The sequence below is a fragment of the Zosterops lateralis genome (genome assembly GCF_965231275.1).
Source record: "Zosterops lateralis genome assembly, contig: HAP1_HAP1_SCAFFOLD_64, whole genome shotgun sequence".
In the NCBI taxonomy this organism is placed as follows: Eukaryota; Metazoa; Chordata; class Aves; order Passeriformes; family Zosteropidae; genus Zosterops; species Zosterops lateralis.
In genome coordinates, this window is record NW_028154604.1 from 281,529 (window position 1) to 294,262 (window position 12,734).

General features: G+C 39.6%; 2 long non-coding RNA genes across 2 annotated transcripts; both read right to left on the minus strand.

The window, feature by feature from the left end:
- Positions 1 to 5,445: 5,445 nt before the first annotated feature.
- LOC310923481 lies at positions 5,446 to 7,756 on the minus strand. The gene is made up of 2 exons (XR_014592599.1): positions 6,942 to 7,756; positions 5,446 to 6,847 (listed from the first exon to the last, which is right to left on the minus strand). It is a non-coding gene; the product is annotated as an uncharacterized lncRNA (long non-coding RNA).
- A 2,409-nt stretch (positions 7,757 to 10,165) lies between these two features.
- On the minus strand, positions 10,166 to 11,755 carry LOC310923482. Its single transcript, XR_014592600.1, has 3 exons — positions 11,613 to 11,755; positions 10,385 to 10,447; positions 10,166 to 10,284 (listed from the first exon to the last, which is right to left on the minus strand). It is a non-coding gene; the product is annotated as an uncharacterized lncRNA (long non-coding RNA).
- Between the last annotated feature and the right edge of the window lie 979 nt (positions 11,756 to 12,734).

The window sequence follows — 12,734 nt, forward strand, 5'->3', positions numbered from 1 at the left end:
AAAAGACAACAATACTCACTCCTGGTCCACAGAAGAGAAGGGTGATAGAATTTATCATACAATCAGTATTTTCTGAGTGCCATCTGTGCTCACTACCTATCTGTGTGATGAAAAAAAAATAAATCTGTATCATTACTAATATGTCCTTATTTCTACTAAGGAAATTATTTCAGTGTGAAAGTGTGATTTGCACATAACCCTGTATGAAGCAGTGGTAATGTACAGGCTGTTCCAAAAATACCCATGTTATTTCTGGTCTTTAAAATCCAGTGACATCTGCATGGAATTGCTTCAGAAAGCATGGCCTGAGGGACATGTGTGGTATGCAGAGGTCTGAAAGACCTGCCTGCAGTTGGTCGCTTAATAAGAGGCCAACCAGCAAACGGCTTCTTATTCCTTAAGAAGAGATGAATTAGAGAAGAATTAGACAAGAACCATTCCTGGGGCTCCAAGGGTGAGGAGAATGTACTTTTAGAAAGCATCAGATGTCTGCCATTTGAAAGCTGGAGACTCCCATGAGCAGGACACCAGCTGGCACAGCAGCAAAACCCTTTATAAAAACCATCACAATCACCTCAACATGGATATGTATGTGCTGGTTGCTCCTGAACTCTGTGACAAGGGACAGCAATGTAACCACATCCAAATGGGCACATAGCAGAGTATTTAATCCTCTCACAGAGCAAGATTGCTCACTGATTACAGCATTACCTGGTAATGTTCACAGAAATGTGCTAAATGTAAAAACATTGATTTCAGTCCATGGAATCCATATTGTTTTCTTCATGTTTCATTTTTTTAAAGCATTAGTTTTCCCTTGATTTTGTGTATGCATTGGTATTTATGTTGAGGTGTACAGTTATTTTAGAGGCATTATGCAGGAACACTGTTTAGGACGCACAGAGCTTGTCCTCTGGGAAAAGGAAGTCCCTATGTCACATCCCTTGTGGGAGCAGTACAGCATGACAGCTATAGCCTGTGGATAAATGGGGCTGACTGTGACATTGATGGTTGCTTTAGGATACTTCCCACACGAAAAATGCATGTTTTTACAAAAGCACAAAAGCCATGTTCACATACTTCCACTTCTAATCCCATCCCAAAGGCTGACAAGCTGACAACTACCAGCAAGGCAGGACAACTTTACTGGCCTTTACCATTATAATGCAGGATGGCTTATCAAGAAGGAATTGCCATCATGATTCACTCAGTACAGAAGAGATTAGAATTGACTGGCTCTAATCTTAGCACAACTCACATCCTTTTGCTTATCTAATTTCTTCATAACTCACCTTGAAGTATTTGCCACTGAGAGATACCTGGAGCTTTTGTAGCTGTCAGTCATCCAACGCTTGGATGGGGTGCGGGATATCAGCTAAAAATGAAGGTGTCAATCGGACCCACCACCCAGAATTCAAGAGTTGTTTGTTCCATTCCTATGAGGATCACAGTGCTCTCAGGACCATCTCTGGAGACCAGCTCTGCAACATGACTTGGTCAGTAATGGGAAGTGTCTGTTTTGGAATGGCCCTAGAAGCTGGTTTATTTTGATGTTACCTGAAAAGCTTTCGAGATGAAGTCAGGAACATAAATATATACATATATGGAGATATGTATTTTTTTAAATCTGTGTAATATATATTATGCAACATATATGCTCTACATTATATATTTATAATGTTTTTATGCATGGGTCTATATATGTATAAGGGCAATGAAGCTGACAAAGGGTCTAGAAAATATCTTACGATGAGAAGTTGAGGGAGATTAGCTTTTATTCTGCTAAATTAAATATAGGTAAAGGAGAGACATGCAGACACACAAGTTAAACACAGTAATTTGAAGGAAAAGAGAAATACATGCAGATGCTGGAAGGAGTCCCCACAAAAAAAGGTGTTAAAAGAGAAATTCAAGGAAAATAAGTGTGAAAAATACAAAAAAGTTAGCACAGCAGGACACTTTGCATAGATGTTTTCAGGGAAAAATAGTTGTAGATTATGAGGCTTTTATGCTCAAGGCAGTTGATAGAAAGCTGCTGTTTTAAATCTTGAGATGTCTCAGTTATTTCTCCCCAACACTATTATCCTAACTCCAGTGTCAGACCCCTGAATGTGGTTCTTTGCAGCCACACAGAGGAGACAAGGGCATCTGTACCTCACCAGGTATCACACCAAAAAGCAACTGGTGGCATTTTGCAAATCTGCACTCCGACACTGGGATTTGTCTCTGTTTTATTAAAACACAGGAAAATGCATGGTCCCAGACAGCATACAAGATAGCAATTCACTTCCAGCTCCTCTACAGAGGTTGTAGCACTAATGAAGCAAATCACATCTCAGGGAATATAGCCATGATTTAGTACGTGTATAACTGTAATAAAATGTTGTTATGGCTGAGATTGTTATGTTTTTAATGGAAAAAAAGAAGAATTAGGATTGAAATTGAAAAACAACCCAGTTCCCATAAAGGGTAAAAATGTGCTTGGATAAAAGGTTAATAGAGTTAATTGTGGGGAGTAATACAAGACAGCAACTCGTGCTAGAGAAGATAATTGTGATTCTGATAAAGGGGAATTGTAATTAAATAGAGGTTGGATAAACACGATTATCCTGAAAAGGTTTCCCAGCACAGTACGGGAAGGTTTTAAGATGTGGAGGCAGACGCCTGTACGTGATCTGGAAGTCGAGACACCACTGCTGCCAGCCCTGCTAAGTGCTCACCACTGCGGCACACTGCCCACGCTGCTGCTCTGGCCAGCAAAAGGCAATAAATTGAGCTCATTTTGAAGTTTAGTTCACCTGCAACACTTAACTGGCAAGTGATGTCCCTGTCTTGCTCACAACCCCCAAGATTTCTCATTTCTGCTGGTCCCCATTTCCACCCCCATCCTGCTGTGGGGGGAGCAGCTCTGGGTGCTGGCCAAGGTTGATCTGCTGCAGGGTGGCTGCGGGCTGGAGCAGGTGAGGGCATCCCTCCCATACTACGCTTTTTCCAGAACTGACAGAATTTTTTTACATGGATATTAAAACGAAATGCAGTAGTTTGATACTGAACCCTGAGAGGCAAACAGAGGCTTTCCACACTGATCTCTTTTACTGAAATGGGTATTTGTGATAAATATTTTTGATTAGCTGAGTTACAAATGTTCTACAATAACCTATATAGAGGAAGGGAATCAAATACAGCATATTTCTCCCAAGAAGAACAAAATTCCAAAAAGCTTTTTTGTTTCCTTTGTTTCCTTTAAATTGCAAAATATTTTCGCTACATTTTCAACTTTTAAGTATATATCATTAAAAAATATAAATAGACTGAATTTGAATACAGGATGGTATTAATTCACATTTTTCTAGAATTCCTATACATTATTTTACAGAACACATACACAATAAAAAACCCTGAGAATTTACTAAGAAAAACTATCAAATACTTCTGCTGTTCAATTATTTATTGTACTGTTTGGAATCACTGTATACCATAACAACATACATTCCCAGATGCCTAAGGAAAATTTCTACTGGAGTTCTATTATTTCCTATTTGGAGCAAGTGAACATCTCTCTAGGGACTCTCTAGGGCCTTTTTTCCCCCTCTCAAAAAAAGAGGGTGAAGATCTTTTTGCTTTCAAATTTTTTGGCTTTGCTTTCAAACTTTTGTTTTTCCAGTGCCAACTGTACCCCAGATCTTCAGACAGACTTCACAACCCCATACGCAGAGACCAGTTGTGAGCCCTGTCACCTTTAAGCTTGACTTCTGTCAGTTTACAAGCTGGAGTGAATCATAAAAGTGGGCTTGGGTTCAAAATGTGTCCTTGATGATTTTTGGGCATAATCTGCAATGTTTGGTTGCTGACAATATACACAGTGGAATAATCCTGTAAGTATTAGGGTGGATAGCATCTGTTGTGATAGTGAATGAGACTGAGAGCAAAGTGAAAGCTGAAAGCAAACTCCCAGCACATTTTCTTTGGCTTTTTATCTCTGCATCTGGCACGTGATACAGTAATTGTCTTACTCACATTCCTGTCTTGTTTGTTTCTTCGCTTGTTAAATGAGTTTGTTGAAGTTTCTTGTATCAGATATGCATTTATTCACAACCATTTCTAAGATCATGACTCCATTGCCTAAATCAGTTGCTGAAACTTGAATTCTGTGCAAGAAATATTTAGGTAACAAGGTTATTTTTAAACTCAGTCATGCACAACAACACCTTTGCTTCCCAATCTACATTCATTTTTTTTTACAAGAGCTTCTGTTTATCAAAGCTTATTGAGTGGTTTTTTTTTTTTGTTATTGGTTTTTTTAATTCATTTATTTATTTAATTTTCTTATTTATTTATTTATTTTTTTTTTGTTTGCTGCTGTTGTTGCTGTTTGGATTTTTTTTAATATAGATATTTTAAAGTTTCCACTCAGTTCATTTCCTAGAGGGATTTTCTTTTTGTTGCTATACAGCAAGTATACACAGGATCTAGAATCAAACACAGGTCATAGAGATGACACAGTAACATTATTCCCATAAACCACCTCTAAGGATATTGGCTGCCTATGAAGCATACATAGGGTTTGGCATCCACAAAAATGAATGTAGAGATGGGAAACTTAAGACCAAGTTGTACACCTACTTAAAAGACATTTTGAATAGTCTGCCACACAGTGTTTCTGGAAAAACAACCTTTCACTGGTGAGTAACATATTTCCGATTCCTAAAGGAGGGGTTTTAAGAATACTACTTTTATTTATTCTGCAACAATCAAAACTGAACTCTGAAAAATGTGTTTAATTTCTATGAAAACTTAATTTCTTTGGCTCTGACTTGCTAGCAGTGATTTTTTTCCCCAATACTTGAGTAACAATAACATGACACATTTACTTCAGAAAGTAACTGGCAGATGCTGTAATTTTGTTTTCCCAAGGGAAAAAGAAGTGAGAGCTTTAAAAAGGAAATAGTGAAATGGTTACTGCTTGTGTTTACCGACAACTGAAGGTGAATCTTTCAGTTATTTTGCTGTCTCCCCAGCCTAACAGCCTCCAGTGAGAGGATGGAACACTGAGCTCTGCCATGGAGAAGGATCTCTGCACGACTTTCTGGTAGTACAATGATCCAGTGAAGCAGGGGCAGCTCCATATGGAAAACTGAGGCTAACACTCTTTGGAATTACCAAAGCGGTGTTCTAAAACATTGTTTAAACTCAGTGAACACAGCTATTCCCCTCCAGTGCAAACTACCACCAGGAAAGATGATACTGCACAAGAGATCAATGTTCAGTATTCCAAATGTCTTGTTCAACTAATCTTCACCTAATTTTGATTACAGTGTCTCCATAGATGCATTTGTATGAAACAGAATTTAAGAAAGCTTTGTAAGCATGGGTGCCAGCCAAGTCCACAAAGCGAACTTCAGCCTCAGGAGAAATATGGAAAGAAGTAATCAGTTCACATATGACTTCTGTTAGCAAAAAATGTTTGACTTTTATTTCTGCAGACAATCTATATTTCTAAAAAGCTTTAACACTCCTGAAGTTTCAAGAGGCTTAAATAATCTTGCTGGTGATAGGTATCCAGCTAGTAGAAAGTTGACAAACAAAGCTAGAAGTGTTTTTTTTTTTTCTTCACTGATGAGATGTTCCTAGAAAAAAGATTACAAAAAGCTTCCTGCAATGAGATTGGAAAGCATTTGAGCCTTGTATTTGTAATTCATTCAAATTAAGAACATTAAGGTCAGATAAAGGTGGATTTCTTCTGCTACTTTTTCTGTCTTAATTTTATCAAGAATATTCTCAGCTTTTTCACAACACAGGAGAAATTATGTCCTTCACAGCTGTGTCCCTCATTCATGAAATATAAAGAAGCATCCTGGTAAATCTCAGCTAGCAAGGTGATGCAGGCAGTAAAAGAAAATAATGTGGAACATTTTACGGATCAAAGATGCCATGATAAACACCACAGGTGTTTATCAGATGTAGATACAGACAAGGTGGCAAAGAGAAGTTTAAATTAAATATTGTGGTTTTCAAAACATTTTGAAGGTGATGTCCAACCCAAATCTCCCCTGACAGAGGTTGAGGCCATGTCCTCTTGTCCTGTCACTAGTTGCCTGGGAGAAAAGGCCAACCCCCACCTTGCTACAACCATGCAGAGCAGCATGGCAAACACCGGAAAGAGCAGATGGTAGTGATGTTCTGCTTGCTGGTAATTTATTTAGAAGACACCAATATTAAAGTGTTTATCTTCAGTTGTTTGCCATGGGTGTGTGTGCCTCCACCATTCCTACCCTTACATGCCTAGATCTCTTTTGCATCACTAACATTCTTACTTTACCTTTTTACTACAAAGGTATCCAAAATGAAAACAGTAGAGTTCTGTCTACAGTTAAACTACCTCTTTCTTTATTGCAGTGGTAGTGGGAAATCCAAGCCAAGGAAGACAAAAAACTCCCCATCCAAACCTAAATCCTTGAAAAACTCAGGTTTTGGGTGTGCAGAAGTATTATCGATCATTAGACTGTTCATTAGGAGGCATTATTTTCCTATGTCAAGAATATCTTCCATGATAGTTCTGCTATATTTCATTGGTTTCACTTTAAATCCCTTATCTGTTATTATCAAAAGTCCTTAGTGGAGGTCCTGAGAGGCTACTTCCCATAACACAGCCCTGAAGCTGTGAGACACAATTGGCAACACCACACAATTCATGTGTAGCCTGGCTACAACATCATTATCCAATGTGAGATAAGGCAGCAGCTTTGATCGTTGGCTATCTGTTGTCTTCTATAACAATGGTTCTTCTTGGATAGGTCTCAACGTCCACAATAATATAGTGAACCTTGAATTTTCCTGTTTCAAGATTCTGCAAAGAAAAAAATTCAGAGTGTTTTTTTCTCTTTGGTAGTTTAAATTCATGACTTGTCAGGTTGTCAGGTGTATCAAGCAATTGTACATACCTCTTTGACTTCCACATGGACCGTTCCCTGTTTCCCTGATTCAATGCCCTCAATATAGAACTTCAAACGCATATGTTTCAGTCCGTCCTTTACGTATTCAATGTGACTAAAAACAGCAACAGAAAACAAAAACCCAACCACCCAGCAAGAATACAGATTATATGCTAGTTAAGACTTCAAATTTAAACTTACTTAGAGGAGTTGCTTACTTATTTTGTAAGAAAGTGTATTCCAGTGGTGTCCTTACTCTACCTTGGGTTCCTTCTCTACTGCTCCTCTCAAGCTTTACTGTCAGTGCCTAAGGACTAGTGGAGTTAGAAGAGCTAATTAGCTGCTGAGGATTAAGAGATGAAATGCTTAAATGTCCTCACCCCAGTCCTCCCCTCAAAACTGAAAAGCAATCCAGTGCTGAAGACTATGGAAATGCCTTGTATTAATTCTAAAAAACCCCAGATTTGAAGCCTGACATCTAGAAAGGGACCCCACATCACCAAGAATTCCAGAGTTATTTTAGGCACCTAAACTAAGTTATCAAACCGAAACACACACAGCATATTTTTTCAAATTAATTATTAGGTTGGTTAAACCACATCAAAACAAACAGTTTACTATGTGCAAAGTTACTTTGGCAATAATTTTGTTCTGCTGAAATTGTGTAACTTTGGCACTGATATGAGATCTCCAACCTAAATGCTGGTATTCAGACTGGAGTTGGGTTGCGCTCAAGTATTAAATAAATAGCACATCACTTTCAAAGTGACCACTTTGGGAAACTAATGACCCCATTAGAGTTCTGGTTTATGTTTCCTACTGAAAATATTAACTGCTGCTTAGCACCAATCTCTTATGTCCATCAGTCATGCCCAGGTACACACTGTGAAATAAACTTCCAATATAGTTTAAAGTGACATGATGGTAGAGAGAACAAATATGAAAGAAGAGCCTTACTGCAGTAAATTTACATTCAGGGTATTCATACACAAAAAAAACCTGTAGATTTTTGAGACATTTAAGGTCATTCTTATACTGCAGATGCAAACTCTACAATCTTACACAGTTCTCATCTCAAAAATTTATTTAAGATACTAGTCATTCAAAATAATGGAAATTAAATACTAGGAAAGCTGATTCATAGTACATTTACTTATTTACAGACAGGTGCTCAAGATGTTTGTGCACATTGATTTCATTTAGCAGCTTTACTTTAAACATTTTTTCACTGAGTCTGGTGAAGAGATAGAGCTTCAATGATTAAAAGCCACTTTCCTCAGACCTAACAAGGAATCTCAATTTCATGGTTCAACCTCTGTCTGGGCTTATGTGTCTCATCCTATATGAAACCTCACTGAATATATTCCTGCCAAATAACCCAATAAAGGCAAAGCAGAGAGGACTTACGTTTTGTAAGAAATAGTTTTCTTGTTTCTTTTAAAAGGAAAGTAATAAAAAGACACACTCATGAGAGGTTAAGGTGATAGACGTTCTGTTAAATATGCAGTAGAGATGCTGCTTCAAGTACCAAAAAGCATCCTGTGTATCAGCTCAGTATAGTTTCAGACTGTAAACTTCTGTCAGATTACTGCTCTCCTCATGCAAGCCTAGGCCTCTGCACTACTGTTTTCAGGCTCATCCCATTTTCTGGAGAGCTCTATGTTTACCATGATGACCATTGCTTGTTCTGAGGCATTCAGAATTGGCATTTTATATTATATGTACACTGTACTTAGTGATATATGGCACACAAGAGGCACTGCAAAAAAACTTCTATGTTTGATCAAAAGTGACAGGATATGTTACATACAGTTCATCACTCTAGAACTAACTTGTGATCCAAAAATATCTTTGCTGTGCAGAAACTGATGTCTTTATGGGGCAAACACCAAGGGGTATCTGACATGCTGTAGTCTTCCTCTTCTTGTTGCCTCTCCGTAACCTTTGATAGATTCACCAAAAACACCAATTACCTACAAGGGAAAAGAGGTTTGAGCTGTCAGAAGGGATAACATACAAACAGGTATTCCAGTATCAGCTCACGCCTCTGCTGTGAATACACCCTCTTTTAACAAAATGCCCCTGGAGAATCTAACATGTCAAGAATAGGAGTGTTTATGAAAAAAAAAGAATTTAAGAAAAATGCCTCTGTATTCCAGTCTTTTTTTTACAGTTCTGTATTAAATGCCTAAAATAAATCCTATTGATATCTTCTATTTGTACTGTTCTCTGAGATGAAGATGTGGAAATTGACATTTTGTGTAAAAAGAAAAAAAAAAAAAGCACAAAATATTTGCCTATGTCTCCTCCAAGAGAATGTTTCAAAGTTTAAAATGCAAATGCATTCCCCTTCCTATTATCTAAAAACCACGACTGAATAAGAAATTCAGTAATTTTTTTTTTTCAGATCTATAAAATCAGAGTAGATCAACATAGTCTTAAACTTACTTTAAATTTGGTTAGAAGAAGAGAAGTTTTACTGTGCAAGTACTGCAAAGAAGTATTAATTCTACAAACTTGTTCCAAAGCAGTCTTTTTATTGTTACTAGAGCAACGACTTGTCACTTCATTTCTAGGTTACCTTCAAAGGCATCTGCTACAATCTTTTCTGAAGGATGTTTTGTCTGAAGTAGTGTTTTTTAAAATCTAGTTTCACACTGATTTTTTTGTTTACACCTAGCTATGATGACTGTGTGATCCCATGACTGTTCTCTGCCTGTTTTCCTGTTAGCCAAAGGAATGCTAACTGTGCTTCAAATGAAGAATTTCAATTCCTGGGTATCAGTGCAGTGCTTCACAGAATGACAGAACCATAGGGAAGTGTCACAATAGAGTAAGAGTGTTGAGAAAAGGCAGCAGGTTAGATCTACACAACTTAGTGGGACTAGTTGCCTCTCTGACATGGAGAATTCAAGTTCTATATTTAGCAGGCACTTAGGTAAGTCCCTAAGAGTTTCTGTATGGTGACACAAGCCCAGGCTCTGAAAGACAGACTGTATTTCCATCAGTTTTTATGCTGTGGCACACTCACTTGGCTTCTAGCAGGCTAGTTCAATGCTTGCACTGACCTGTCCTGATGAAGGCTCTGCTCTGGAGCTGACCCAGCCAATCCCAGCTAAAAGCACTGGCAGAACTGCTAAAGCACCACACGGGTCTTCAAGTAGCTTGTGAGATTCCTAGTGTGAAGTTTTGACTTGAAGAAAGGCAGTAACTACTGAGAAACACAAACTGATGACTGAAGTTCAAAAACCAACCTCGGGGTGAGATCTGCATTTCTCCAAGGCATCTCCATAGATCTTATTTGGACTAGAAGAAGAGAATAGCTCTTTAAAAATCACATAGAACAAGCCACCTGTAACAGAGACAACAGCAGATGAAATGAAAACTTATGAAACCAGATGGAATTAACGAGAAGTGTCTTCTGATAAAGAATGTAATTTAAAAAAAATAACCTGTAACACCAATTCCAACAAGCACCACAATAAAATAGGTAAAGTCTCTTCCAGCTTCTTTCACTGAAATAAAAAAGATAATAACACATAAGTTGCAGCCTTGGATAACACTTGTATGCCTTTCTTACATAAATGCTCTTCTGTTAATCTGTAGTTCAAACAACGTTTTACCAGAAGAAAAAATTCCAGTAACAGTTTCCATAATGCCACATTGCTGTAAAACAGGCCAAGGAACATCTCTTACATTGTACAGGTCATGCTTACATGTCAGTGTTAAGCCTTATTACTTTCGGTTTGCCAGATGTTTGCAAGATCCAAAGTAGCAATGACTGCTACTTCTTGGGTACATGAGAGCTAGATTTTTTAGGAACTAATGAGGCATTTAGCACTGCAGTATTCACACTACCACCTAAACGCACAATCACTGCAATCCTTATGCAAAGAAAAGAAGTAAAAATAAAAAAGTGAAAGCTTAAAAGTCACACACACTGAAAATAACCGGTTTTATGAATTAGCAATCAATAGAACAGTAAAAGGGGCAATATTAGCCCCAAAACAATATTTTATTTATTAACAAAACTAACTGCTGTTTGATTAGTTTTTATCTTTCAATTTTGATCTAAAGTACAAGTGTCAGTATATACTTCAAAGTAAGTCATATGAGAGTCTCTCTTTCAAAATATTTGAGTATTTGGAAAGAGACTACTATCTTTTAGTGGCAGTGTGCATTTTAGTGGAGTACAAGTTAAGGAGGAAACGTTAGTAACTATTTCTCCTGCAGTCTTCTAATTAGTTGAAGGCATTTTTTGTAAATCATTTCAAAGTACTTAAACTTTCTGAGGCTAATTATGCAGTAATCACTTTTCACTGAAGTGAATGAGTGAAGGCAATCCATCACGTGTAGTGACGATTTGGTTGGAGGTGAATTTATCCCAACAGCCCTACAGTCAGGCTGCATGTGATAGGTTTTCCTTCTGAAAAGGAAAATGAGAGTCTGCTACACCTTGTGCCTGATAATTACTTAAATCCACAGATTATTTAGAAGAAATCACATAATTTGTTCTGATTGTGCAACGCATATATAGAAATGTAATAGCTGCTCCAAACAATATGATGCGAAAAGAAACCGGCTCGGTGTGCTGAGATTTATTTTTTTTTTTTTCCTAGATACTTGATGTTTGGAACTACAAAACTTTAGCTGAGCAGCGTACAGCATCCTGCGCCTTACCTTTCTGAGCCGCCGACACCAGCGTCTCCTCGTTCAGTGCCCTTTGCACGGACACATCTTTGCTATCGCCGCCAGGCTTTGCAGCTTTCAGCCCTCCTGCCTGGGTCCCGATTCCCCGACGGGCGGCCCTGAGCAGCAGCTGTCCAGGAGGTCCAAGGTGGGCGGCGCCTTCCCGTCTCGGTCCTCTTCTGGGCGTGGCCAATCCCGGACGAGCCCCCAGTTGTTATGAATAAAAATGGGCGGAGAAAATACTAATCTCCATAAACGCCTTTATTAATCAGCTCTTATTGATATTTGCCCGAGGGGTTTGGTCGCCGTGGAGGAGGAGGGCTTTATCAGCTCTGCTGCATGCAATTCAACAGAGCTGGAGGACTGGCCCTCGCCTGGGGAGCAACCCCAGAGTCCTGACAGTTCTTTGTTTTCTCCTGTGGTCTCATCTCCGGTTTGGTCTTTTTAACTTACGGCTAGTAAGCAAAACCGGAGAAATTAGCTCTTCTGATTCCTCAGGGTCCACACGGCTGAGTATTAGTTCTTATCTGTTTTAATTTTACTTGGTTTTTATTTGATAAGGGTTTTTTTATGTCAGATTTCATCCCGAGACGCTTTTGGAGTCTTTAATTTGCATGCGGGATCACCGGGGCGGGCACTTGAAGCTCTTTGCGGCCATGTGGTAGTCTTTGCCGCAGCAATGGCGTTTCGGTCTCACGCTGCTTCACAGCGGCGGCAACGTTGTGGGGGTTTGGACCGGGGCTTGTGCGGTGGGAGGTGGAACGTGGCGGGTGTGGGGTTTTTCTCTTGAAGCGGGGCAGCGGTCCGGCCAGCTCGGGGACGCTTCATCTGGCCGAGGCGGCTGACCGCGTGGCGGCTGCGGGCGGCTCGTACGGGGAGCATGGCAACTGCGGGCAGACGGGGCGGCCGGGGCTCTTTTCTCCGCTCCGGCACGGGGAGCGGCTGCAGTCAGGCTGCTCTTCGGCTGGAACTCTTTGTGCTGAGCCTGGGGGGGGGAAAGCGGCCGGCTCCTTTCCGCTCCGGCGGCGGCGGCGGGGGTCGGAACCTCCCCGTGCCAGACGGCCGACTGCTCCGCGGCTGGAGCTCCACTGAGGCGGGCGGCTCCGCTGCGGC